Below are 23,307 nucleotides of genomic sequence, written 5' to 3' on the forward strand. Positions count from 1 at the left end.
ATCTTTTCGCTCTCCCATGCCGAGGCGCGCATGGCAAAAGTCACAGTCCGTTGCTTTTGGCCTCGTTGTTACAGGGGTAGGAGGAAAAGCAAAGCTGTGAGTAGTAATATTTATTTACTTATTTCGCAAGTAAAGACCTGCAGCCTGTCATTATATAGCAGGTCATACACTGTGTGACTTTACATGTTATATCATACGAAATTCAGTTTTATTACTAGTACATTTTTTCTTGAAAATTTCACAAAAGAACTGCAAGTAGTAATAACGGGAAGTAAGCATTTTCACGCTGAGTTGTTGAAGCCTTATGGATAACAAACTACAAGCTGTTTTGCTCCTTCGCAAGCCCAGAGCCGTCAATTTAGCTGTGAACGGAAGTAAATTAAATGCCCCGGGTGAGGATCGAACTCACGACCTTAAGATTATGAGACTTACGCGCTGCCTACTGCGCTACCGAGGCACGTGATGGCCAAACCTTCTGGAATCTCGGCAAGTAGCAAATACTAGTGGTAGAGAGTCTGCACTTGCTGGCTCATTTCTTCTGTTACTACACGTGCATTCCCGGCGCTGCAGGCAACTTGCGATGATAGGCCGACGCCAGTATGCACAATAGCACGCAGGAGTCCAAACGAGAAGACGTGCGCGCTGCGTGTTTGGTTGTTTCCACACGGAATCCCGCGGTTCATTCTCGTGGCCCACGCACTTCGAGTGCGAAGGACACGCAGCTCCACTATCGGGGAAAAAACAAAATGATGCATCGGCCGGGAATCGAACCCGGTCCGCCCGCGTGGCAGGCGAGCATTCTACCACTGAACCACCGATGCTCAGCTAGTTTGCAGCTTCCTTGTGCTTTCCGCGGCAGACGTCTGAAGGGAAAGTGGGACTGCCGTCCAGCGCCGTGGCATCCTCTCGAGAGAATGCTACAAACGCTGAATCCTGCGCTGCACTGCTTAAAAATGACGCCCGAACGCGATCGTCTAAGTAGTGTTGCGGCGCACGCACGCGACGACTCTTGCCAAAGGACGCGAAATGTGCGTAGAGACGCTGTCTGGATGCGCTCGCCTACCCCGTAATGCGCCTGCTGCTGCGACCACCTTCAGCCGCCGCCGACAGGCGGGAAGCAGACACAGCGCGGCGTGCGCGGAAGAAAACCGTGCGGTGGTGGTGTAATGGTCAGCATAGTTGCCTTCCAAGCAGTTGATCCGGGTTCGATTCCCGGCCACCGCAGCCTGCGTTTTACTTCTGCGTATGAGTACTTTTGCCACGCGTCATTAAATTAATGTTTCTTTCCTCCTCTTACTGGCTGCAGGCCACCCTATATTGTGTGCGTCGATTCCGCTTGAGTCTCGACTTGTCTCGACTTTGCTCGGCTGACGCGAGAGCTGACGCTCTCCAATCGGCCTATATCAGAAGGACAAGCACGCGAAACGACTGAGAGAGGTATGGCGAGGCGGGCACAACATTACTTATGCCTCAAGTAAAGACCTGCTGCCTGTTATCGTGCATTGTGTGATTTTACATGTTCTGTCAGACAAATTCAGTTTTATTACTAGCACATTTCTTTTTTTCTTTGTTGAAAATTTTACAACACGCTCCTTCATTTCACTGTGGCCGCACGGCGCGACTTGGCATACCGAGAGGCAAAACGTGGCGCCAGTGCCCTAGACCGAATAGCGCTGCAGCTCCGAAACCGACGAGAAAAGAGAAATACGAATTGAAACTGTCGGCAGCGCCCTGTGTTCGCAGGCGGTCACCCGCCCAAGCACTGACAACGCCCAGCGTCGCGCAGTAGCGGTGATCGGACGACAAACTGTGTGTTCAGCGTGCTGTGACCTGTGAAGTGTTTTAGCGCGTCCCGACAAGTCGCTTTCGGGTCCCCTATCAGCTCCCACACAATGTGACGATTTCTTTGTCACCATACTTGCCCGGGGAAATCGGCGTTGCCTTTTTGAAGTAGTAAAATCGAAGTGGCCCGTGGGGGGATCGAACCCACGACCTTCGCGTTATTAGCACGACGCTCTAACCAACTGAGCTAACGGGCCTCGGTGCACTCCGTCTTCCAGCGCTTAGACGGAGTGGCTCTGCGTATTTACAGGTAACATTTCTATGGTAGCAGTCCAACAGTGGACCAGGGTCTCTTCTCCCTTTATTCCGCTGCTCGTAGTAATTTCATTGCGTGCCCGTTTCTCTCGACTGTTTTCAGCTCACGTTTATGAACCAGTAGCTATAACGCGAGGAGGACGTGAAACAGCATTTCGCAGGGTCCAAACTTGTCGTGATTTGTTCCGAAAAAATTACATTCCGGTACCGGGAATCGAACCCGGGCCTCCTGGGTGAAAGCCAGGTATCCTAGCCACTAGACCACACCGGACGCGCACGCTTATTTTTGGGGTTTACACCCCCTCCACTGGCTTTCCGTGTCGCACTTTCCCTGTTTGCGAGCATCTTTTCGCTCTCCCATGCCGAGGCGCGCATGGCAAAAGTCACAGTCCGTTGCTTTTGGCCTCGTTGTTACAGGGGTAGGAGGAAAAGCAAAGCTGTGAGTAGTAATATTTATTTACTTATTTCGCAAGTAAAGACCTGCAGCCTGTCATTATATAGCAGGTCATACACTGTGTGACTTTACATGTTATATCATACGAAATTCAGTTTTATTACTAGTACATTTTTTCTTGAAAATTTCACAAAAGAACTGCAAGTAGTAATAACGGGAAGTAAGCATTTTCACGCTGAGTTGTTGAAGCCTTATGGATAACAAACTACAAGCTGTTTTGCTCCTTCGCAACCCCAGAGCCGTCAATTTAGCTGTGAACGGAAGTAAATTAAATGCCCCGGGTGAGGATCGAACTCACGACCTTAAGATTATGAGACTTACGCGCTGCCTACTGCGCTACCGAGGCACGTGATGGCCAAACCTTCTGGAATCTCGGCAAGTAGCAAATACTAGTGGTAGAGAGTCTGCACTTGCTGGCTCATTTCTTCTGTTACTACACGTGCATTCCTGGCGCTGCAGGCAACTTGCGATGATAGGCCGACGCCAGTATGCACAATAGCACGCAGGAGTCCAAACGAGAAGACGTGCGCGCTGCGTGTTTGGTTGTTTCCACACGGAATCCCGCGGTTCATTCTCGTGGCCCACGCACTTCGAGTGCGAAGGACACGCAGCTCCACTATCGGGAAAAAAAAAAAATGATGCATCGGCCGGGAATCGAACCCGGGCCGCCCGCGTGGCAGGCGAGCATTCTACCACTGAACCACCGATGCTCAGCTAGTTTGCAGCTTCCTTGTGCTTTCCGCGGCAGACGTCTGAAGGGAAAGTGGGACTGCCGTCCAGCGCCGTGGCATCCTCTCGAGAGAATGCTACAAACGCTGAATCCTGCGCTGCACTGCTTAAAAATGACGCCCGAACGCGATCGTCTAAGTAGTGTTGCGGCGCACGCACGCGACGACTCTTGCCAAAGGACGCGAAATGTGCGTAGAGACGCTGTCTGGATGCGCTCGCCTACCCCGTAATGCGCCTGCTGCTGCGACCACCTTCAGCCGCCGCCGACAGGCGGGAAGCAGACACAGCGCGGCGTGCGCGGAAGAAAACCGTGCGGTGGTGGTGTAATGGTCAGCATAGTTGCCTTCCAAGCAGTTGATCCGGGTTCGATTCCCGGCCACCGCAGCCTGCGTTTTACTTCTGCGTATGAGTACTTTTGCCACGCGTCATTAAATTAATGTTTCTTTCCTCCTCTTACTGGCTGCAGGCCACCCTATATTGTGTGCGTCGATTCCGCTTGAGTCTCGACTTGTCTCGACTTTGCTCGGCTGACGCGAGAGCTGACGCTCTCCAATCGGCCTATATCAGAAGGACAAGCACGCGAAACGACTGAGAGAGGTATGGCGAGGCGGGCACAACATTACTTATGCCTCAAGTAAAGACCTGCTGCCTGTTATCGTGCATTGTGTGATTTTACATGTTCTGTCAGACAAATTCAGTTTTATTACTAGCACATTTCTTTTTTTCTTTGTTGAAAATTTTACAACACGCTCCTTCATTTCACTGTGGCCGCACGGCGCGACTTGGCATACCGAGAGGCAAAACGTGGCGCCAGTGCCCTAGACCGAATAGCGCTGCAGCTCCGAAACCGACGAGAAAAGAGAAATACGAATTGAAACTGTCGGCAGCGCCCTGTGTTCGCAGGCGGTCACCCGCCCAAGCACTGACAACGCCCAGCGTCGCGCAGTAGCGGTGATCGGACGACAAACTGTGTGTTCAGCGTGCTGTGACCTGTGAAGTGTTTTAGCGCGTCCCGACAAGTCGCTTTCGGGTCCCCTATCAGCTCCCACACAATGTGACGATTTCTTTGTCACCATACTTGCCCGGGGAAATCGGCGTTGCCTTTTTGAAGTAGTAAAATCGAAGTGGCCCGTGGGGGGATCGAACCCACGACCTTCGCGTTATTAGCACGACGCTCTAACCAACTGAGCTAACGGGCCTCGGTGCACTCCGTCTTCCAGCGCTTAGACGGAGTGGCTCTGCGTATTTACAGGTAACATTTCTATGGTAGCAGTCCAACAGTGGACCAGGGTCTCTTCTCCCTTTATTCCGCTGCTCGTAGTAATTTCATTGCGTGCCCGTTTCTCTCGACTGTTTTCAGCTCACGTTTATGAACCAGTAGCTATAACGCGAGGAGGACGTGAAACAGCATTTCGCAGGGTCCAAACTTGTCGTGATTTGTTCCGAAAAAATTACATTCCGGTACCGGGAATCGAACCCGGGCCTCCTGGGTGAAAGCCAGGTATCCTAGCCACTAGACCACACCGGACGCGCACGCTTATTTTTGGGGTTTACACCCCCTCCACTGGCTTTCCGTGTCGCACTTTCCCTGTTTGCGAGCATCTTTTCGCTCTCCCATGCCGAGGCGCGCATGGCAAAAGTCACAGTCCGTTGCTTTTGGCCTCGTTGTTACAGGGGTAGGAGGAAAAGCAAAGCTGTGAGTAGTAATATTTATTTACTTATTTCGCAAGTAAAGACCTGCAGCCTGTCATTATATAGCAGGTCATACACTGTGTGACTTTACATGTTATATCATACGAAATTCAGTTTTATTACTAGTACATTTTTTCTTGAAAATTTCACAAAAGAACTGCAAGTAGTAATAACGGGAAGTAAGCATTTTCACGCTGAGTTGTTGAAGCCTTATGGATAACAAACTACAAGCTGTTTTGCTCCTTCGCAACCCCAGAGCCGTCAATTTAGCTGTGAACGTAAGTAAATTAAATGCCCCGGGTGAGGATCGAACTCACGACCTTAAGATTATGAGACTTACGCGCTGCCTACTGCGCTACCGAGGCGCTGCCTACTGCCAAACCTTCTGGAATCTCGGCAAGTAGCAAATACTAGTGGTAGAGAGTCTGCACTTGCTGGCTCATTTCTTCTGTTACTACACGTGCATTCCCGGCGCTGCAGGCAACTTGCGATGATAGGCCGACGCCAGTATGCACAATAGCACGCAGGAGTCCAAACGAGAAGACGTGCGCGCTGCGTGTTTGGTTGTTTCCACACGGAATCCCGCGGTTCATTCTCGTGGCCCACGCACTTCGAGTGCGAAGGACACGCAGCTCCACTATCGGGAAAAAAAAAAAAATGATGCATCGGCCGGGAATCGAACCCGGGCCGCCCGCGTGGCAGGCGAGCATTCTACCACTGAACCACCGATGCTCAGCTAGTTTGCAGCTTCCTTGTGCTTTCCGCGGCAGACGTCTGAAGGGAAAGTGGGACTGCCGTCCAGCGCCGTGGCATCCTCTCGAGAGAATGCTACAAACGCTGAATCCTGCGCTGCACTGCTTAAAAATGACGCCCGAACGCGATCGTCTAAGTAGTGTTGCGGCGCACGCACGCGACGACTCTTGCCAAAGGACGCGAAATGTGCGTAGAGACGCTGTCTGGATGCGCTCGCCTACCCCGTAATGCGCCTGCTGCTGCGACCACCTTCAGCCGCCGCCGACAGGCGGGAAGCAGACACAGCGCGGCGTGCGCGGAAGAAAACCGTGCGGTGGTGGTGTAATGGTCAGCATAGTTGCCTTCCAAGCAGTTGATCCGGGTTCGATTCCCGGCCACCGCAGCCTGCGTTTTACTTCTGCGTATGAGTACTTTTGCCACGCGTCATTAAATTAATGTTTCTTTCCTCCTCTTACTGGCTGCAGGCCACCCTATATTGTGTGCGTCGATTCCGCTTGAGTCTCGACTTGTCTCGACTTTGCTCGGCTGACGCGAGAGCTGACGCTCTCCAATCGGCCTATATCAGAAGGACAAGCACGCGAAACGACTGAGAGAGGTATGGCGAGGCGGGCACAACATTACTTATGCCTCAAGTAAAGACCTGCTGCCTGTTATCGTGCATTGTGTGATTTTACATGTTCTGTCAGACAAATTCAGTTTTATTACTAGCACATTTCTTTTTTTCTTTGTTGAAAATTTTACAACACGCTCCTTCATTTCACTGTGGCCGCACGGCGCGACTTGGCATACCGAGAGGCAAAACGTGGCGCCAGTGCCCTAGACCGAATAGCGCTGCAGCTCCGAAACCGACGAGAAAAGAGAAATACGAATTGAAACTGTCGGCAGCGCCCTGTGTTCGCAGGCGGTCACCCGCCCAAGCACTGACAACGCCCAGCGTCGCGCAGTAGCGGTGATCGGACGACAAACTGTGTGTTCAGCGTGCTGTGACCTGTGAAGTGTTTTAGCGCGTCCCGACAAGTCGCTTTCGGGTCCCCTATCAGCTCCCACACAATGTGACGATTTCTTTGTCACCATACTTGCCCGGGGAAATCGGCGTTGCCTTTTTGAAGTAGTAAAATTGAAGTGGCCCGTGGGGGGATCGAACCCACGACCTTCGCGTTATTAGCACGACGCTCTAACCAACTGAGCTAACGGGCCTCGGTGCACTCCGTCTTCCAGCGCTTAGACGGAGTGGCTCTGCGTATTTACAGGTAACATTTCTATGGTAGCAGTCCAACAGTGGACCAGGGTCTCTTCTCCCTTTATTCCGCTGCTCGTAGTAATTTCATTGCGTGCCCGTTTCTCTCGACTGTTTTCAGCTCACGTTTATGAACCAGTAGCTATAACGCGAGGAGGACGTGAAACAGCATTTCGCAGGGTCCAAACTTGTCGTGATTTGTTCCGAAAAAATTACATTCCGGTACCGGGAATCGAACCCGGGCCTCCTGGGTGAAAGCCAGGTATCCTAGCCACTAGACCACACCGGACGCGCACGCTTATTTTTGGGGTTTACACCCCCTCCACTGGCTTTCCGTGTCGCACTTTCCCTGTTTGCGAGCATCTTTTCGCTCTCCCATGCCGAGGCGCGCATGGCAAAAGTCACAGTCCGTTGCTTTTGGCCTCGTTGTTACAGGGGTAGGAGGAAAAGCAAAGCTGTGAGTAGTAATATTTATTTACTTATTTCGCAAGTAAAGACCTGCAGCCTGTCATTATATAGCAGGTCATACACTGTGTGACTTTACATGTTATATCATACGAAATTCAGTTTTATTACTAGTACATTTTTTCTTGAAAATTTCACAAAAGAACTGCAAGTAGTAATAACGGGAAGTAAGCATTTTCACGCTGAGTTGTTGAAGCCTTATGGATAACAAACTACAAGCTGTTTTGCTCCTTCGCAACCCCAGAGCCGTCAATTTAGCTGTGAACGTAAGTAAATTAAATGCCCCGGGTGAGGATCGAACTCACGACCTTAAGATTATGAGACTTACGCGCTGCCTACTGCGCTACCGAGGCGCTGCCTACTGCCAAACCTTCTGGAATCTCGGCAAGTAGCAAATACTAGTGGTAGAGAGTCTGCACTTGCTGGCTCATTTCTTCTGTTACTACACGTGCATTCCCGGCGCTGCAGGCAACTTGCGATGATAGGCCGACGCCAGTATGCACAATAGCACGCAGGAGTCCAAACGAGAAGACGTGCGCGCTGCGTGTTTGGTTGTTTCCACACGGAATCCCGCGGTTCATTCTCGTGGCCCACGCACTTCGAGTGCGAAGGACACGCAGCTCCACTATCGGGAAAAAAAAAAAATGATGCATCGGCCGGGAATCGAACCCGGGCCGCCCGCGTGGCAGGCGAGCATTCTACCACTGAACCACCGATGCTCAGCTAGTTTGCAGCTTCCTTGTGCTTTCCGCGGCAGACGTCTGAAGGGAAAGTGGGACTGCCGTCCAGCGCCGTGGCATCCTCTCGAGAGAATGCTACAAACGCTGAATCCTGCGCTGCACTGCTTAAAAATGACGCCCGAACGCGATCGTCTAAGTAGTGTTGCGGCGCACGCACGCGACGACTCTTGCCAAAGGACGCGAAATGTGCGTAGAGACGCTGTCTGGATGCGCTCGCCTACCCCGTAATGCGCCTGCTGCTGCGACCACCTTCAGCCGCCGCCGACAGGCGGGAAGCAGACACAGCGCGGCGTGCGCGGAAGAAAACCGTGCGGTGGTGGTGTAATGGTCAGCATAGTTGCCTTCCAAGCAGTTGATCCGGGTTCGATTCCCGGCCACCGCAGCCTGCGTTTTACTTCTGCGTATGAGTACTTTTGCCACGCGTCATTAAATTAATGTTTCTTTCCTCCTCTTACTGGCTGCAGGCCACCCTATATTGTGTGCGTCGATTCCGCTTGAGTCTCGACTTGTCTCGACTTTGCTCGGCTGACGCGAGAGCTGACGCTCTCCAATCGGCCTATATCAGAAGGACAAGCACGCGAAACGACTGAGAGAGGTATGGCGAGGCGGGCACAACATTACTTATGCCTCAAGTAAAGACCTGCTGCCTGTTATCGTGCATTGTGTGATTTTACATGTTCTGTCAGACAAATTCAGTTTTATTACTAGCACATTTCTTTTTTTCTTTGTTGAAAATTTTACAACACGCTCCTTCATTTCACTGTGGCCGCACGGCGCGACTTGGCATACCGAGAGGCAAAACGTGGCGCCAGTGCCCTAGACCGAATAGCGCTGCAGCTCCGAAACCGACGAGAAAAGAGAAATACGAATTGAAACTGTCGGCAGCGCCCTGTGTTCGCAGGCGGTCACCCGCCCAAGCACTGACAACGCCCAGCGTCGCGCAGTAGCGGTGATCGGACGACAAACTGTGTGTTCAGCGTGCTGTGACCTGTGAAGTGTTTTAGCGCGTCCCGACAAGTCGCTTTCGGGTCCCCTATCAGCTCCCACACAATGTGACGATTTCTTTGTCACCATACTTGCCCGGGGAAATCGGCGTTGCCTTTTTGAAGTAGTAAAATCGAAGTGGCCCGTGGGGGGATCGAACCCACGACCTTCGCGTTATTAGCACGACGCTCTAACCAACTGAGCTAACGGGCCTCGGTGCACTCCGTCTTCCAGCGCTTAGACGGAGTGGCTCTGCGTATTTACAGGTAACATTTCTATGGTAGCAGTCCAACAGTGGACCAGGGTCTCTTCTCCCTTTATTCCGCTGCTCGTAGTAATTTCATTGCGTGCCCGTTTCTCTCGACTGTTTTCAGCTCACGTTTATGAACCAGTAGCTATAACGCGAGGAGGACGTGAAACAGCATTTCGCAGGGTCCAAACTTGTCGTGATTTGTTCCGAAAAAATTACATTCCGGTACCGGGAATCGAACCCGGGCCTCCTGGGTGAAAGCCAGGTATCCTAGCCACTAGACCACACCGGACGCGCACGCTTATTTTTGGGGTTTACACCCCCTCCACTGGCTTTCCGTGTCGCACTTTCCCTGTTTGCGAGCATCTTTTCGCTCTCCCATGCCGAGGCGCGCATGGCAAAAGTCACAGTCCGTTGCTTTTGGCCTCGTTGTTACAGGGGTAGGAGGAAAAGCAAAGCTGTGAGTAGTAATATTTATTTACTTATTTCGCAAGTAAAGACCTGCAGCCTGTCATTATATAGCAGGTCATACACTGTGTGACTTTACATGTTATATCATACGAAATTCAGTTTTATTACTAGTACATTTTTTCTTGAAAATTTCACAAAAGAACTGCAAGTAGTAATAACGGGAAGTAAGCATTTTCACGCTGAGTTGTTGAAGCCTTATGGATAACAAACTACAAGCTGTTTTGCTCCTTCGCAACCCCAGAGCCGTCAATTTAGCTGTGAACGGAAGTAAATTAAATGCCCCGGGTGAGGATCGAACTCACGACCTTAAGATTATGAGACTTACGCGCTGCCTACTGCGCTACCGAGGCACGTGATGGCCAAACCTTCTGGAATCTCGGCAAGTAGCAAATACTAGTGGTAGAGAGTCTGCACTTGCTGGCTCATTTCTTCTGTTACTACACGTGCATTCCTGGCGCTGCAGGCAACTTGCGATGATAGGCCGACGCCAGTATGCACAATAGCACGCAGGAGTCCAAACGAGAAGACGTGCGCGCTGCGTGTTTGGTTGTTTCCACACGGAATCCCGCGGTTCATTCTCGTGGCCCACGCACTTCGAGTGCGAAGGACACGCAGCTCCACTATCGGGGAAAAAACAAAATGATGCATCGGCCGGGAATCGAACCCGGGCCGCCCGCGTGGCAGGCGAGCATTCTACCACTGAACCACCGATGCTCAGCTAGTTTGCAGCTTCCTTGTGCTTTCCGCGGCAGACGTCTGAAGGGAAAGTGGGACTGCCGTCCAGCGCCGTGGCATCCTCTCGAGAGAATGCTACAAACGCTGAATCCTGCGCTGCACTGCTTAAAAATGACGCCCGAACGCGATCGTCTAAGTAGTGTTGCGGCGCACGCACGCGACGACTCTTGCCAAAGGACGCGAAATGTGCGTAGAGACGCTGTCTGGATGCGCTCGCCTACCCCGTAATGCGCCTGCTGCTGCGACCACCTTCAGCCGCCGCCGACAGGCGGGAAGCAGACACAGCGCGGCGTGCGCGGAAGAAAACCGTGCGGTGGTGGTGTAATGGTCAGCATAGTTGCCTTCCAAGCAGTTGATCCGGGTTCGATTCCCGGCCACCGCAGCCTGCGTTTTACTTCTGCGTATGAGTACTTTTGCCACGCGTCATTAAATTAATGTTTCTTTCCTCCTCTTACTGGCTGCAGGCCACCCTATATTGTGTGCGTCGATTCCGCTTGAGTCTCGACTTGTCTCGACTTTGCTCGGCTGACGCGAGAGCTGACGCTCTCCAATCGGCCTATATCAGAAGGACAAGCACGCGAAACGACTGAGAGAGGTATGGCGAGGCGGGCACAACATTACTTATGCCTCAAGTAAAGACCTGCTGCCTGTTATCGTGCATTGTGTGATTTTACATGTTCTGTCAGACAAATTCAGTTTTATTACTAGCACATTTCTTTTTTTCTTTGTTGAAAATTTTACAACACGCTCCTTCATTTCACTGTGGCCGCACGGCGCGACTTGGCATACCGAGAGGCAAAACGTGGCGCCAGTGCCCTAGACCGAATAGCGCTGCAGCTCCGAAACCGACGAGAAAAGAGAAATACGAATTGAAACTGTCGGCAGCGCCCTGTGTTCGCAGGCGGTCACCCGCCCAAGCACTGACAACGCCCAGCGTCGCGCAGTAGCGGTGATCGGACGACAAACTGTGTGTTCAGCGTGCTGTGACCTGTGAAGTGTTTTAGCGCGTCCCGACAAGTCGCTTTCGGGTCCCCTATCAGCTCCCACACAATGTGACGATTTCTTTGTCACCATACTTGCCCGGGGAAATCGGCGTTGCCTTTTTGAAGTAGTAAAATCGAAGTGGCCCGTGGGGGGATCGAACCCACGACCTTCGCGTTATTAGCACGACGCTCTAACCAACTGAGCTAACGGGCCTCGGTGCACTCCGTCTTCCAGCGCTTAGACGGAGTGGCTCTGCGTATTTACAGGTAACATTTCTATGGTAGCAGTCCAACAGTGGACCAGGGTCTCTTCTCCCTTTATTCCGCTGCTCGTAGTAATTTCATTGCGTGCCCGTTTCTCTCGACTGTTTTCAGCTCACGTTTATGAACCAGTAGCTATAACGCGAGGAGGACGTGAAACAGCATTTCGCAGGGTCCAAACTTGTCGTGATTTGTTCCGAAAAAATTACATTCCGGTACCGGGAATCGAACCCGGGCCTCCTGGGTGAAAGCCAGGTATCCTAGCCACTAGACCACACCGGACGCGCACGCTTATTTTTGGGGTTTACACCCCCTCCACTGGCTTTCCGTGTCGCACTTTCCCTGTTTGCGAGCATCTTTTCGCTCTCCCATGCCGAGGCGCGCATGGCAAAAGTCACAGTCCGTTGCTTTTGGCCTCGTTGTTACAGGGGTAGGAGGAAAAGCAAAGCTGTGAGTAGTAATATTTATTTACTTATTTCGCAAGTAAAGACCTGCAGCCTGTCATTATATAGCAGGTCATACACTGTGTGACTTTACATGTTATATCATACGAAATTCAGTTTTATTACTAGTACATTTTTTCTTGAAAATTTCACAAAAGAACTGCAAGTAGTAATAACGGGAAGTAAGCATTTTCACGCTGAGTTGTTGAAGCCTTATGGATAACAAACTACAAGCTGTTTTGCTCCTTCGCAACCCCAGAGCCGTCAATTTAGCTGTGAACGGAAGTAAATTAAATGCCCCGGGTGAGGATCGAACTCACGACCTTAAGATTATGAGACTTACGCGCTGCCTACTGCGCTACCGAGGCACGTGATGGCCAAACCTTCTGGAATCTCGGCAAGTAGCAAATACTAGTGGTAGAGAGTCTGCACTTGCTGGCTCATTTCTTCTGTTACTACACGTGCATTCCTGGCGCTGCAGGCAACTTGCGATGATAGGCCGACGCCAGTATGCACAATAGCACGCAGGAGTCCAAACGAGAAGACGTGCGCGCTGCGTGTTTGGTTGTTTCCACACGGAATCCCGCGGTTCATTCTCGTGGCCCACGCACTTCGAGTGCGAAGGACACGCAGCTCCACTATCGGGGAAAAAACAAAATGATGCATCGGCCGGGAATCGAACCCGGGCCGCCCGCGTGGCAGGCGAGCATTCTACCACTGAACCACCGATGCTCAGCTAGTTTGCAGCTTCCTTGTGCTTTCCGCGGCAGACGTCTGAAGGGAAAGTGGGACTGCCGTCCAGCGCCGTGGCATCCTCTCGAGAGAATGCTACAAACGCTGAATCCTGCGCTGCACTGCTTAAAAATGACGCCCGAACGCGATCGTCTAAGTAGTGTTGCGGCGCACGCACGCGACGACTCTTGCCAAAGGACGCGAAATGTGCGTAGAGACGCTGTCTGGATGCGCTCGCCTACCCCGTAATGCGCCTGCTGCTGCGACCACCTTCAGCCGCCGCCGACAGGCGGGAAGCAGACACAGCGCGGCGTGCGCGGAAGAAAACCGTGCGGTGGTGGTGTAATGGTCAGCATAGTTGCCTTCCAAGCAGTTGATCCGGGTTCGATTCCCGGCCACCGCAGCCTGCGTTTTACTTCTGCGTATGAGTACTTTTGCCACGCGTCATTAAATTAATGTTTCTTTCCTCCTCTTACTGGCTGCAGGCCACCCTATATTGTGTGCGTCGATTCCGCTTGAGTCTCGACTTGTCTCGACTTTGCTCGGCTGACGCGAGAGCTGACGCTCTCCAATCGGCCTATATCAGAAGGACAAGCACGCGAAACGACTGAGAGAGGTATGGCGAGGCGGGCACAACATTACTTATGCCTCAAGTAAAGACCTGCTGCCTGTTATCGTGCATTGTGTGATTTTACATGTTCTGTCAGACAAATTCAGTTTTATTACTAGCACATTTCTTTTTTTCTTTGTTGAAAATTTTACAACACGCTCCTTCATTTCACTGTGGCCGCACGGCGCGACTTGGCATACCGAGAGGCAAAACGTGGCGCCAGTGCCCTAGACCGAATAGCGCTGCAGCTCCGAAACCGACGAGAAAAGAGAAATACGAATTGAAACTGTCGGCAGCGCCCTGTGTTCGCAGGCGGTCACCCGCCCAAGCACTGACAACGCCCAGCGTCGCGCAGTAGCGGTGATCGGACGACAAACTGTGTGTTCAGCGTGCTGTGACCTGTGAAGTGTTTTAGCGCGTCCCGACAAGTCGCTTTCGGGTCCCCTATCAGCTCCCACACAATGTGACGATTTCTTTGTCACCATACTTGCCCGGGGAAATCGGCGTTGCCTTTTTGAAGTAGTAAAATCGAAGTGCCCGTGGGGGGATCGAACCCACGACCTTCGCGTTATTAGCACGACGCTCTAACCAACTGAGCTAACGGGCCTCGGTGCACTCCGTCTTCCAGCGCTTAGACGGAGTGGCTCTGCGTATTTACAGGTAACATTTCTATGGTAGCAGTCCAACAGTGGACCAGGGTCTCTTCTCCCTTTATTCCGCTGCTCGTAGTAATTTCATTGCGTGCCCGTTTCTCTCGACTGTTTTCAGCTCACGTTTATGAACCAGTAGCTATAACGCGAGGAGGACGTGAAACAGCATTTCGCAGGGTCCAAACTTGTCGTGATTTGTTCCGAAAAAATTACATTCCGGTACCGGGAATCGAACCCGGGCCTCCTGGGTGAAAGCCAGGTATCCTAGCCACTAGACCACACCGGACGCGCACGCTTATTTTTGGGGTTTACACCCCCTCCACTGGCTTTCCGTGTCGCACTTTCCCTGTTTGCGAGCATCTTTTCGCTCTCCCATGCCGAGGCGCGCATGGCAAAAGTCACAGTCCGTTGCTTTTGGCCTCGTTGTTACAGGGGTAGGAGGAAAAGCAAAGCTGTGAGTAGTAATATTTATTTACTTATTTCGCAAGTAAAGACCTGCAGCCTGTCATTATATAGCAGGTCATACACTGTGTGACTTTACATGTTATATCATACGAAATTCAGTTTTATTACTAGTACATTTTTTCTTGAAAATTTCACAAAAGAACTGCAAGTAGTAATAACGGGAAGTAAGCATTTTCACGCTGAGTTGTTGAAGCCTTATGGATAACAAACTACAAGCTGTTTTGCTCCTTCGCAACCCCAGAGCCGTCAATTTAGCTGTGAACGGAAGTAAATTAAATGCCCCGGGTGAGGATCGAACTCACGACCTTAAGATTATGAGACTTACGCGCTGCCTACTGCGCTACCGAGGCACGTGATGGCCAAACCTTCTGGAATCTCGGCAAGTAGCAAATACTAGTGGTAGAGAGTCTGCACTTGCTGGCTCATTTCTTCTGTTACTACACGTGCATTCCCGGCGCTGCAGGCAACTTGCGATGATAGGCCGACGCCAGTATGCACAATAGCACGCAGGAGTCCAAACGAGAAGACGTGCGCGCTGCGTGTTTGGTTGTTTCCACACGGAATCCCGCGGTTCATTCTCGTGGCCCACGCACTTCGAGTGCGAAGGACACGCAGCTCCACTATCGGGGAAAAAACAAAATGATGCATCGGCCGGGAATCGAACCCGGGCCGCCCGCGTGGCAGGCGAGCATTCTACCACTGAACCACCGATGCTCAGCTAGTTTGCAGCTTCCTTGTGCTTTCCGCGGCAGACGTCTGAAGGGAAAGTGGGACTGCCGTCCAGCGCCGTGGCATCCTCTCGAGAGAATGCTACAAACGCTGAATCCTGCGCTGCACTGCTTAAAAATGACGCCCGAACGCGATCGTCTAAGTAGTGTTGCGGCGCACGCACGCGACGACTCTTGCCAAAGGACGCGAAATGTGCGTAGAGACGCTGTCTGGATGCGCTCGCCTACCCCGTAATGCGCCTGCTGCTGCGACCACCTTCAGCCGCCGCCGACAGGCGGGAAGCAGACACAGCGCGGCGTGCGCGGAAGAAAACCGTGCGGTGGTGGTGTAATGGTCAGCATAGTTGCCTTCCAAGCAGTTGATCCGGGTTCGATTCCCGGCCACCGCAGCCTGCGTTTTACTTCTGCGTATGAGTACTTTTGCCACGCGTCATTAAATTAATGTTTCTTTCCTCCTCTTACTGGCTGCAGGCCACCCTATATTGTGTGCGTCGATTCCGCTTGAGTCTCGACTTGTCTCGACTTTGCTCGGCTGACGCGAGAGCTGACGCTCTCCAATCGGCCTATATCAGAAGGACAAGCACGCGAAACGACTGAGAGAGGTATGGCGAGGCGGGCACAACATTACTTATGCCTCAAGTAAAGACCTGCTGCCTGTTATCGTGCATTGTGTGATTTTACATGTTCTGTCAGACAAATTCAGTTTTATTACTAGCACATTTCTTTTTTTCTTTGTTGAAAATTTTACAACACGCTCCTTCATTTCACTGTGGCCGCACGGCGCGACTTGGCATACCGAGAGGCAAAACGTGGCGCCAGTGCCCTAGACCGAATAGCGCTGCAGCTCCGAAACCGACGAGAAAAGAGAAATACGAATTGAAACTGTCGGCAGCGCCCTGTGTTCGCAGGCGGTCACCCGCCCAAGCACTGACAACGCCCAGCGTCGCGCAGTAGCGGTGATCGGACGACAAACTGTGTGTTCAGCGTGCTGTGACCTGTGAAGTGTTTTAGCGCGTCCCGACAAGTCGCTTTCGGGTCCCCTATCAGCTCCCACACAATGTGACGATTTCTTTGTCACCATACTTGCCCGGGGAAATCGGCGTTGCCTTTTTGAAGTAGTAAAATGGAAGTGGCCCGTGGGGGGATCGAACCCACGACCTTCGCGTTATTAGCACGACGCTCTAACCAACTGAGCTAACGGGCCTCGGTGCACTCCGTCTTCCAGCGCTTAGACGGAGTGGCTCTGCGTATTTACAGGTAACATTTCTATGGTAGCAGTCCAACAGTGGACCAGGGTCTCTTCTCCCTTTATTCCGCTGCTCGTAGTAATTTCATTGCGTGCCCGTTTCTCTCGACTGTTTTCAGCTCACGTTTATGAACCAGTAGCTATAACGCGAGGAGGACGTGAAACAGCATTTCGCAGGGTCCAAACTTGTCGTGATTTGTTCCGAAAAAATTACATTCCGGTACCGGGAATCGAACCCGGGCCTCCTGGGTGAAAGCCAGGTATCCTAGCCACTAGACCACACCGGACGCGCACGCTTATTTTTGGGGTTTACACCCCCTCCACTGGCTTTCCGTGTCGCACTTTCCCTGTTTGCGAGCATCTTTTCGCTCTCCCATGCCGAGGCGCGCATGGCAAAAGTCACAGTCCGTTGCTTTTGGCCTCGTTGTTACAGGGGTAGGAGGAAAAGCAAAGCTGTGAGTAGTAATATTTATTTACTTATTTCGCAAGTAAAGACCTGCAGCCTGTCATTATATAGCAGGTCATACACTGTGTGACTTTACATGTTATATCATACGAAATTCAGTTTTATTACTAGTACATTTTTTCTTGAAAATTTCACAAAAGAACTGCAAGTAGTAATAACGGGAAGTAAGCATTTTCACGCTGAGTTGTTGAAGCCTTATGGATAACAAACTACAAGCTGTTTTGCTCCTTCGCAACCCCAGAGCCGTCAATTTAGCTGTGAACGGAAGTAAATTAAATGCCCCGGGTGAGGATCGAACTCACGACCTTAAGATTATGAGACTTACGCGCTGCCTACTGCGCTACCGAGGCACGTGATGGCCAAACCTTCTGGAATCTCGGCAAGTAGCAAATACTAGTGGTAGAGAGTCTGCACTTGCTGGCTCATTTCTTCTGTTACTACACGTGCATTCCCGGCGCTGCAGGCAACTTGCGATGATAGGCCGACGCCAGTATGCACAATAGCACGCAGGAGTCCAAACGAGAAGACGTGCGCGCTGCGTGTTTGGTTGTTTCCACACGGAATCCCGCGGTTCATTCTCGTGGCCCACGCACTTCGAGTGCGAAGGACACGCAGCTCCACTATCGGGGAAAAAACAAAATGATGCATCGGCCGGGAATCGAACCCGGTCCGCCCGCGTGGCAGGCGAGCATTCTACCACTGAACCACCGATGCTCAGCTAGTTTGCAGCTTCCTTGTGCTTTCCGCGGCAGACGTCTGAAGGGAAAGTGGGACTGCCGTCCAGCGCCGTGGCATCCTCTCGAGAGAATGCTACAAACGCTGAATCCTGCGCTGCACTGCTTAAAAATGACGCCCGAACGCGATCGTCTAAGTAGTGTTGCGGCGCACGCACGCGACGACTCTTGCCAAAGGACGCGAAATGTGCGTAGAGACGCTGTCTGGATGCGCTCGCCTACCCCGTAATGCGCCTGCTGCTGCGACCACCTTCAGCCGCCGCCGACAGGCGGGAAGCAGACACAGCGCGGCGTGCGCGGAAGAAAACCGTGCGGTGGTGGTGTAATGGTCAGCATAGTTGCCTTCCAAGCAGTTGATCCGGGTTCGATTCCCGGCCACCGCAGCCTGCGTTTTACTTCTGCGTATGAGTACTTTTGCCACGCGTCATTAAATTAATGTTTCTTTCCTCCTCTTACTGGCTGCAGGCCACCCTATATTGTGTGCGTCGATTCCGCTTGAGTCTCGACTTGTCTCGACTTTGCTCGGCTGACGCGAGAGCTGACGCTCTCCAATCGGCCTATATCAGAAGGACAAGCACGCGAAACGACTGAGAGAGGTATGGCGAGGCGGGCACAACATTACTTATGCCTCAAGTAAAGACCTGCTGCCTGTTATCGTGCATTGTGTGATTTTACATGTTCTGTCAGACAAATTCAGTTTTATTACTAGCACATTTCTTTTTTTCTTTGTTGAAAATTTTACAACACGCTCCTTCATTTCACTGTGGCCGCACGGCGCGACTTGGCATACCGAGAGGCAAAACGTGGCGCCAGTGCCCTAGACCGAATAGCGCTGCAGCTCCGAAACCGACGAGAAAAGAGAAATACGAATTGAAACTGTCGGCAGCGCCCTGTGTTCGCAGGCGGTCACCCGCCCAAGCACTGACAACGCCCAGCGTCGCGCAGTAGCGGTGATCGGACGACAAACTGTGTGTTCAGCGTGCTGTGACCTGTGAAGTGTTTTAGCGCGTCCCGACAAGTCGCTTTCGGGTCCCCTATCAGCTCCCACACAATGTGACGATTTCTTTGTCACCATACTTGCCCGGGGAAATCGGCGTTGCCTTTTTGAAGTAGTAAAATCGAAGTGGCCCGTGGGGGGATCGAACCCACGACCTTCGCGTTATTAGCACGACGCTCTAACCAACTGAGCTAACGGGCCTCGGTGCACTCCGTCTTCCAGCGCTTAGACGGAGTGGCTCTGCGTATTTACAGGTAACATTTCTATGGTAGCAGTCCAACAGTGGACCAGGGTCTCTTCTCCCTTTATTCCGCTGCTCGTAGTAATTTCATTGCGTGCCCGTTTCTCTCGACTGTTTTCAGCTCACGTTTATGAACCAGTAGCTATAACGCGAGGAGGACGTGAAACAGCATTTCGCAGGGTCCAAACTTGTCGTGATTTGTTCCGAAAAAATTACATTCCGGTACCGGGAATCGAACCCGGGCCTCCTGGGTGAAAGCCAGGTATCCTAGCCACTAGACCACACCGGACGCGCACGCTTATTTTTGGGGTTTACACCCCCTCCACTGGCTTTCCGTGTCGCACTTTCCCTGTTTGCGAGCATCTTTTCGCTCTCCCATGCCGAGGCGCGCATGGCAAAAGTCACAGTCCGTTGCTTTTGGCCTCGTTGTTACAGGGGTAGGAGGAAAAGCAAAGCTGTGAGTAGTAATATTTATTTACTTATTTCGCAAGTAAAGACCTGCAGCCTGTCATTATATAGCAGGTCATACACTGTGTGACTTTACATGTTATATCATACGAAATTCAGTTTTATTACTAGTACATTTTTTCTTGAAAATTTCACAAAAGAACTGCAAGTAGTAATAACGGGAAGTAAGCATTTTCACGCTGAGTTGTTGAAGCCTTATGGATAACAAACTACAAGCTGTTTTGCTCCTTCGCAACCCCAGAGCCGTCAATTTAGCTGTGAACGGAAGTAAATTAAATGCCCCGGGTGAGGATCGAACTCACGACCTTAAGATTATGAGACTTACGCGCTGCCTACTGCGCTACCGAGGCACGTGATGGCCAAACCTTCTGGAATCTCGGCAAGTAGCAAATACTAGTGGTAGAGAGTCTGCACTTGCTGGCTCATTTCTTCTGTTACTACACGTGCATTCCCGGCGCTGCAGGCAACTTGCGATGATAGGCCGACGCCAGTATGCACAATAGCACGCAGGAGTCCAAACGAGAAGACGTGCGCGCTGCGTGTTTGGTTGTTTCCACACGGAATCCCGCGGTTCATTCTCGTGGCCCACGCACTTCGAGTGCGAAGGACACGCAGCTCCACTATCGGGGAAAAAACAAAATGATGCATCGGCCGGGAATCGAACCCGGGCCGCCCGCGTGGCAGGCGAGCATTCTACCACTGAACCACCGATGCTCAGCTAGTTTGCAGCTTCCTTGTGCTTTCCGCGGCAGACGTCTGAAGGGAAAGTGGGACTGCCGTCCAGCGCCGTGGCATCCTCTCGAGAGAATGCTACAAACGCTGAATCCTGCGCTGCACTGCTTAAAAATGACGCCCGAACGCGATCGTCTAAGTAGTGTTGCGGCGCACGCACGCGACGACTCTTGCCAAAGGACGCGAAATGTGCGTAGAGACGCTGTCTGGATGCGCTCGCCTACCCCGTAATGCGCCTGCTGCTGCGACCACCTTCAGCCGCCGCCGACAGGCGGGAAGCAGACACAGCGCGGCGTGCGCGGAAGAAAACCGTGCGGTGGTGGTGTAATGGTCAGCATAGTTGCCTTCCAAGCAGTTGATCCGGGTTCGATTCCCGGCCACCGCAGCCTGCGTTTTACTTCTGCGTATGAGTACTTTTGCCACGCGTCATTAAATTAATGTTTCTTTCCTCCTCTTACTGGCTGCAGGCCACCCTATATTGTGTGCGTCGATTCCGCTTGAGTCTCGACTTGTCTCGACTTTGCTCGGCTGACGCGAGAGCTGACGCTCTCCAATCGGCCTATATCAGAAGGACAAGCACGCGAAACGACTGAGAGAGGTATGGCGAGGCGGGCACAACATTACTTATGCCTCAAGTAAAGACCTGCTGCCTGTTATCGTGCATTGTGTGATTTTACATGTTCTGTCAGACAAATTCAGTTTTATTACTAGCACATTTCTTTTTTTCTTTGTTGAAAATTTTACAACACGCTCCTTCATTTCACTGTGGCCGCACGGCGCGACTTGGCATACCGAGAGGCAAAACGTGGCGCCAGTGCCCTAGACCGAATAGCGCTGCAGCTCCGAAACCGACGAGAAAAGAGAAATACGAATTGAAACTGTCGGCAGCGCCCTGTGTTCGCAGGCGGTCACCCGCCCAAGCACTGACAACGCCCAGCGTCGCGCAGTAGCGGTGATCGGACGACAAACTGTGTGTTCAGCGTGCTGTGACCTGTGAAGTGTTTTAGCGCGTCCCGACAAGTCGCTTTCGGGTCCCCTATCAGCTCCCACACAATGTGACGATTTCTTTGTCACCATACTTGCCCGGGGAAATCGGCGTTGCCTTTTTGAAGTAGTAAAATGGAAGTGGCCCGTGGGGGGATCGAACCCACGACCTTCGCGTTATTAGCACGACGCTCTAACCAACTGAGCTAACGGGCCTCGGTGCACTCCGTCTTCCAGCGCTTAGACGGAGTGGCTCTGCGTATTTACAGGTAACATTTCTATGGTAGCAGTCCAACAGTGGACCAGGGTCTCTTCTCCCTTTATTCCGCTGCTCGTAGTAATTTCATTGCGTGCCCGTTTCTCTCGACTGTTTTCAGCTCACGTTTATGAACCAGTAGCTATAACGCGAGGAGGACGTGAAACAGCATTTCGCAGGGTCCAAACTTGTCGTGATTTGTTCCGAAAAAATTACATTCCGGTACCGGGAATCGAACCCGGGCCTCCTGGGTGAAAGCCAGGTATCCTAGCCACTAGACCACACCGGACGCGCACGCTTATTTTTGGGGTTTACACCCCCTCCACTGGCTTTCCGTGTCGCACTTTCCCTGTTTGCGAGCATCTTTTCGCTCTCCCATGCCGAGGCGCGCATGGCAAAAGTCACAGTCCGTTGCTTTTGGCCTCGTTGTTACAGGGGTAGGAGGAAAAGCAAAGCTGTGAGTAGTAATATTTATTTACTTATTTCGCAAGTAAAGACCTGCAGCCTGTCATTATATAGCAGGTCATACACTGTGTGACTTTACATGTTATATCATACGAAATTCAGTTTTATTACTAGTACATTTTTTCTTGAAAATTTCACAAAAGAACTGCAAGTAGTAATAACGGGAAGTAAGCATTTTCACGCTGAGTTGTTGAAGCCTTATGGATAACAAACTACAAGCTGTTTTGCTCCTTCGCAACCCCAGAGCCGTCAATTTAGCTGTGAACGGAAGTAAATTAAATGCCCCGGGTGAGGATCGAACTCACGACCTTAAGATTATGAGACTTACGCGCTGCCTACTGCGCTACCGAGGCACGTGATGGCCAAACCTTCTGGAATCTCGGCAAGTAGCAAATACTAGTGGTAGAGAGTCTGCACTTGCTGGCTCATTTCTTCTGTTACTACACGTGCATTCCCGGCGCTGCAGGCAACTTGCGATGATAGGCCGACGCCAGTATGCACAATAGCACGCAGGAGTCCAAACGAGAAGACGTGCGCGCTGCGTGTTTGGTTGTTTCCACACGGAATCCCGCGGTTCATTCTCGTGGCCCACGCACTTCGAGTGCGAAGGACACGCAGCTCCACTATCGGGGAAAAAACAAAATGATGCATCGGCCGGGAATCGAACCCGGGCCGCCCGCGTGGCAGGCGAGCATTCTACCACTGAACCACCGATGCTCAGCTAGTTTGCAGCTTCCTTGTGCTTTCCGCGGCAGACGTCTGAAGGGAAAGTGGGACTGCCGTCCAGCGCCGTGGCATCCTCTCGAGAGAATGCTACAAACGCTGAATCCTGCGCTGCACTGCTTAAAAATGACGCCCGAACGCGATCGTCTAAGTAGTGTTGCGGCGCACGCACGCGACGACTCTTGCCAAAGGACGCGAAATGTGCGTAGAGACGCTGTCTGGATGCGCTCGCCTACCCCGTAATGCGCCTGCTGCTGCGACCACCTTCAGCCGCCGCCGACAGGCGGGAAGCAGACACAGCGCGGCGTGCGCGGAAGAAAACCGTGCGGTGGTGGTGTAATGGTCAGCATAGTTGCCTTCCAAGCAGTTGATCCGGGTTCGATTCCCGGCCACCGCAGCCTGCGTTTTACTTCTGCGTATGAGTACTTTTGCCACGCGTCATTAAATTAATGTTTCTTTCCTCCTCTTACTGGCTGCAGGCCACCCTATATTGTGTGCGTCGATTCCGCTTGAGTC

General features: G+C 51.9%; 48 non-coding genes across 48 annotated transcripts; 10 read left to right on the forward strand and 38 right to left on the reverse strand.

Annotated features, from left to right (window-relative positions):
* Positions 1–384: 384 nt before the first annotated feature.
* On the reverse strand, positions 385–457 carry Trnam-cau (transfer RNA methionine (anticodon CAU)). Its single transcript has one exon. It is a non-coding gene; the product is annotated as a tRNA-Met (tRNA).
* Positions 458–750: 293 nt separating this feature from the next.
* On the reverse strand, positions 751–821 carry Trnag-gcc (transfer RNA glycine (anticodon GCC)). The gene has a single exon. It is a non-coding gene; the product is annotated as a tRNA-Gly (tRNA).
* Positions 822–1,152: 331 nt separating this feature from the next.
* Trnag-ucc (transfer RNA glycine (anticodon UCC)) lies at positions 1,153–1,224 on the forward strand. Its single transcript has one exon. It is a non-coding gene; the product is annotated as a tRNA-Gly (tRNA).
* Positions 1,225–1,965: 741 nt separating this feature from the next.
* On the reverse strand, positions 1,966–2,039 carry Trnai-aau (transfer RNA isoleucine (anticodon AAU)). Its single transcript has one exon. It is a non-coding gene; the product is annotated as a tRNA-Ile (tRNA).
* Positions 2,040–2,296: 257 nt separating this feature from the next.
* Trnae-uuc (transfer RNA glutamic acid (anticodon UUC)) lies at positions 2,297–2,368 on the reverse strand. The gene has a single exon. It is a non-coding gene; the product is annotated as a tRNA-Glu (tRNA).
* A 456-nt stretch (positions 2,369–2,824) lies between these two features.
* On the reverse strand, positions 2,825–2,897 carry Trnam-cau (transfer RNA methionine (anticodon CAU)). Its single transcript has one exon. It is a non-coding gene; the product is annotated as a tRNA-Met (tRNA).
* A 293-nt stretch (positions 2,898–3,190) lies between these two features.
* Positions 3,191–3,261, reverse strand: Trnag-gcc (transfer RNA glycine (anticodon GCC)). Its single transcript has one exon. It is a non-coding gene; the product is annotated as a tRNA-Gly (tRNA).
* Positions 3,262–3,592: 331 nt separating this feature from the next.
* On the forward strand, positions 3,593–3,664 carry Trnag-ucc (transfer RNA glycine (anticodon UCC)). Its single transcript has one exon. It is a non-coding gene; the product is annotated as a tRNA-Gly (tRNA).
* A 741-nt stretch (positions 3,665–4,405) lies between these two features.
* On the reverse strand, positions 4,406–4,479 carry Trnai-aau (transfer RNA isoleucine (anticodon AAU)). The gene has a single exon. It is a non-coding gene; the product is annotated as a tRNA-Ile (tRNA).
* Positions 4,480–4,736: 257 nt separating this feature from the next.
* Trnae-uuc (transfer RNA glutamic acid (anticodon UUC)) lies at positions 4,737–4,808 on the reverse strand. The gene has a single exon. It is a non-coding gene; the product is annotated as a tRNA-Glu (tRNA).
* Positions 4,809–5,264: 456 nt separating this feature from the next.
* Trnam-cau (transfer RNA methionine (anticodon CAU)) lies at positions 5,265–5,337 on the reverse strand. The gene has a single exon. It is a non-coding gene; the product is annotated as a tRNA-Met (tRNA).
* A 296-nt stretch (positions 5,338–5,633) lies between these two features.
* Positions 5,634–5,704, reverse strand: Trnag-gcc (transfer RNA glycine (anticodon GCC)). Its single transcript has one exon. It is a non-coding gene; the product is annotated as a tRNA-Gly (tRNA).
* Positions 5,705–6,035: 331 nt separating this feature from the next.
* On the forward strand, positions 6,036–6,107 carry Trnag-ucc (transfer RNA glycine (anticodon UCC)). The gene has a single exon. It is a non-coding gene; the product is annotated as a tRNA-Gly (tRNA).
* A 741-nt stretch (positions 6,108–6,848) lies between these two features.
* Positions 6,849–6,922, reverse strand: Trnai-aau (transfer RNA isoleucine (anticodon AAU)). Its single transcript has one exon. It is a non-coding gene; the product is annotated as a tRNA-Ile (tRNA).
* A 257-nt stretch (positions 6,923–7,179) lies between these two features.
* Trnae-uuc (transfer RNA glutamic acid (anticodon UUC)) lies at positions 7,180–7,251 on the reverse strand. Its single transcript has one exon. It is a non-coding gene; the product is annotated as a tRNA-Glu (tRNA).
* Positions 7,252–7,707: 456 nt separating this feature from the next.
* On the reverse strand, positions 7,708–7,780 carry Trnam-cau (transfer RNA methionine (anticodon CAU)). The gene has a single exon. It is a non-coding gene; the product is annotated as a tRNA-Met (tRNA).
* A 295-nt stretch (positions 7,781–8,075) lies between these two features.
* Trnag-gcc (transfer RNA glycine (anticodon GCC)) lies at positions 8,076–8,146 on the reverse strand. Its single transcript has one exon. It is a non-coding gene; the product is annotated as a tRNA-Gly (tRNA).
* A 331-nt stretch (positions 8,147–8,477) lies between these two features.
* Trnag-ucc (transfer RNA glycine (anticodon UCC)) lies at positions 8,478–8,549 on the forward strand. The gene has a single exon. It is a non-coding gene; the product is annotated as a tRNA-Gly (tRNA).
* Positions 8,550–9,290: 741 nt separating this feature from the next.
* On the reverse strand, positions 9,291–9,364 carry Trnai-aau (transfer RNA isoleucine (anticodon AAU)). Its single transcript has one exon. It is a non-coding gene; the product is annotated as a tRNA-Ile (tRNA).
* A 257-nt stretch (positions 9,365–9,621) lies between these two features.
* On the reverse strand, positions 9,622–9,693 carry Trnae-uuc (transfer RNA glutamic acid (anticodon UUC)). The gene has a single exon. It is a non-coding gene; the product is annotated as a tRNA-Glu (tRNA).
* A 456-nt stretch (positions 9,694–10,149) lies between these two features.
* On the reverse strand, positions 10,150–10,222 carry Trnam-cau (transfer RNA methionine (anticodon CAU)). Its single transcript has one exon. It is a non-coding gene; the product is annotated as a tRNA-Met (tRNA).
* A 293-nt stretch (positions 10,223–10,515) lies between these two features.
* On the reverse strand, positions 10,516–10,586 carry Trnag-gcc (transfer RNA glycine (anticodon GCC)). The gene has a single exon. It is a non-coding gene; the product is annotated as a tRNA-Gly (tRNA).
* Positions 10,587–10,917: 331 nt separating this feature from the next.
* Positions 10,918–10,989, forward strand: Trnag-ucc (transfer RNA glycine (anticodon UCC)). The gene has a single exon. It is a non-coding gene; the product is annotated as a tRNA-Gly (tRNA).
* Positions 10,990–11,730: 741 nt separating this feature from the next.
* Positions 11,731–11,804, reverse strand: Trnai-aau (transfer RNA isoleucine (anticodon AAU)). Its single transcript has one exon. It is a non-coding gene; the product is annotated as a tRNA-Ile (tRNA).
* Positions 11,805–12,061: 257 nt separating this feature from the next.
* Positions 12,062–12,133, reverse strand: Trnae-uuc (transfer RNA glutamic acid (anticodon UUC)). The gene has a single exon. It is a non-coding gene; the product is annotated as a tRNA-Glu (tRNA).
* A 456-nt stretch (positions 12,134–12,589) lies between these two features.
* Trnam-cau (transfer RNA methionine (anticodon CAU)) lies at positions 12,590–12,662 on the reverse strand. Its single transcript has one exon. It is a non-coding gene; the product is annotated as a tRNA-Met (tRNA).
* A 293-nt stretch (positions 12,663–12,955) lies between these two features.
* Trnag-gcc (transfer RNA glycine (anticodon GCC)) lies at positions 12,956–13,026 on the reverse strand. Its single transcript has one exon. It is a non-coding gene; the product is annotated as a tRNA-Gly (tRNA).
* A 331-nt stretch (positions 13,027–13,357) lies between these two features.
* Positions 13,358–13,429, forward strand: Trnag-ucc (transfer RNA glycine (anticodon UCC)). The gene has a single exon. It is a non-coding gene; the product is annotated as a tRNA-Gly (tRNA).
* Positions 13,430–14,168: 739 nt separating this feature from the next.
* Positions 14,169–14,243, reverse strand: Trnai-aau (transfer RNA isoleucine (anticodon AAU)). Its single transcript has one exon. It is a non-coding gene; the product is annotated as a tRNA-Ile (tRNA).
* A 257-nt stretch (positions 14,244–14,500) lies between these two features.
* Trnae-uuc (transfer RNA glutamic acid (anticodon UUC)) lies at positions 14,501–14,572 on the reverse strand. Its single transcript has one exon. It is a non-coding gene; the product is annotated as a tRNA-Glu (tRNA).
* Positions 14,573–15,028: 456 nt separating this feature from the next.
* Trnam-cau (transfer RNA methionine (anticodon CAU)) lies at positions 15,029–15,101 on the reverse strand. Its single transcript has one exon. It is a non-coding gene; the product is annotated as a tRNA-Met (tRNA).
* A 293-nt stretch (positions 15,102–15,394) lies between these two features.
* Trnag-gcc (transfer RNA glycine (anticodon GCC)) lies at positions 15,395–15,465 on the reverse strand. The gene has a single exon. It is a non-coding gene; the product is annotated as a tRNA-Gly (tRNA).
* Positions 15,466–15,796: 331 nt separating this feature from the next.
* Trnag-ucc (transfer RNA glycine (anticodon UCC)) lies at positions 15,797–15,868 on the forward strand. Its single transcript has one exon. It is a non-coding gene; the product is annotated as a tRNA-Gly (tRNA).
* A 741-nt stretch (positions 15,869–16,609) lies between these two features.
* Positions 16,610–16,683, reverse strand: Trnai-aau (transfer RNA isoleucine (anticodon AAU)). The gene has a single exon. It is a non-coding gene; the product is annotated as a tRNA-Ile (tRNA).
* A 257-nt stretch (positions 16,684–16,940) lies between these two features.
* On the reverse strand, positions 16,941–17,012 carry Trnae-uuc (transfer RNA glutamic acid (anticodon UUC)). Its single transcript has one exon. It is a non-coding gene; the product is annotated as a tRNA-Glu (tRNA).
* A 456-nt stretch (positions 17,013–17,468) lies between these two features.
* Positions 17,469–17,541, reverse strand: Trnam-cau (transfer RNA methionine (anticodon CAU)). Its single transcript has one exon. It is a non-coding gene; the product is annotated as a tRNA-Met (tRNA).
* A 293-nt stretch (positions 17,542–17,834) lies between these two features.
* Positions 17,835–17,905, reverse strand: Trnag-gcc (transfer RNA glycine (anticodon GCC)). The gene has a single exon. It is a non-coding gene; the product is annotated as a tRNA-Gly (tRNA).
* A 331-nt stretch (positions 17,906–18,236) lies between these two features.
* Positions 18,237–18,308, forward strand: Trnag-ucc (transfer RNA glycine (anticodon UCC)). Its single transcript has one exon. It is a non-coding gene; the product is annotated as a tRNA-Gly (tRNA).
* Positions 18,309–19,049: 741 nt separating this feature from the next.
* Trnai-aau (transfer RNA isoleucine (anticodon AAU)) lies at positions 19,050–19,123 on the reverse strand. The gene has a single exon. It is a non-coding gene; the product is annotated as a tRNA-Ile (tRNA).
* A 257-nt stretch (positions 19,124–19,380) lies between these two features.
* Positions 19,381–19,452, reverse strand: Trnae-uuc (transfer RNA glutamic acid (anticodon UUC)). The gene has a single exon. It is a non-coding gene; the product is annotated as a tRNA-Glu (tRNA).
* A 456-nt stretch (positions 19,453–19,908) lies between these two features.
* On the reverse strand, positions 19,909–19,981 carry Trnam-cau (transfer RNA methionine (anticodon CAU)). The gene has a single exon. It is a non-coding gene; the product is annotated as a tRNA-Met (tRNA).
* A 293-nt stretch (positions 19,982–20,274) lies between these two features.
* Trnag-gcc (transfer RNA glycine (anticodon GCC)) lies at positions 20,275–20,345 on the reverse strand. The gene has a single exon. It is a non-coding gene; the product is annotated as a tRNA-Gly (tRNA).
* A 331-nt stretch (positions 20,346–20,676) lies between these two features.
* Trnag-ucc (transfer RNA glycine (anticodon UCC)) lies at positions 20,677–20,748 on the forward strand. The gene has a single exon. It is a non-coding gene; the product is annotated as a tRNA-Gly (tRNA).
* Positions 20,749–21,489: 741 nt separating this feature from the next.
* Trnai-aau (transfer RNA isoleucine (anticodon AAU)) lies at positions 21,490–21,563 on the reverse strand. Its single transcript has one exon. It is a non-coding gene; the product is annotated as a tRNA-Ile (tRNA).
* A 257-nt stretch (positions 21,564–21,820) lies between these two features.
* On the reverse strand, positions 21,821–21,892 carry Trnae-uuc (transfer RNA glutamic acid (anticodon UUC)). The gene has a single exon. It is a non-coding gene; the product is annotated as a tRNA-Glu (tRNA).
* A 456-nt stretch (positions 21,893–22,348) lies between these two features.
* Trnam-cau (transfer RNA methionine (anticodon CAU)) lies at positions 22,349–22,421 on the reverse strand. The gene has a single exon. It is a non-coding gene; the product is annotated as a tRNA-Met (tRNA).
* Positions 22,422–22,714: 293 nt separating this feature from the next.
* On the reverse strand, positions 22,715–22,785 carry Trnag-gcc (transfer RNA glycine (anticodon GCC)). The gene has a single exon. It is a non-coding gene; the product is annotated as a tRNA-Gly (tRNA).
* A 331-nt stretch (positions 22,786–23,116) lies between these two features.
* On the forward strand, positions 23,117–23,188 carry Trnag-ucc (transfer RNA glycine (anticodon UCC)). The gene has a single exon. It is a non-coding gene; the product is annotated as a tRNA-Gly (tRNA).
* Positions 23,189–23,307: the final 119 nt, after the last annotated feature.

The sequence above is a fragment of the Schistocerca gregaria genome, unplaced genomic scaffold (assembly GCF_023897955.1).
Source record: "Schistocerca gregaria isolate iqSchGreg1 unplaced genomic scaffold, iqSchGreg1.2 ptg000891l, whole genome shotgun sequence".
Lineage (NCBI taxonomy): Eukaryota > Metazoa > Arthropoda > Insecta > Orthoptera > Acrididae > Schistocerca > Schistocerca gregaria.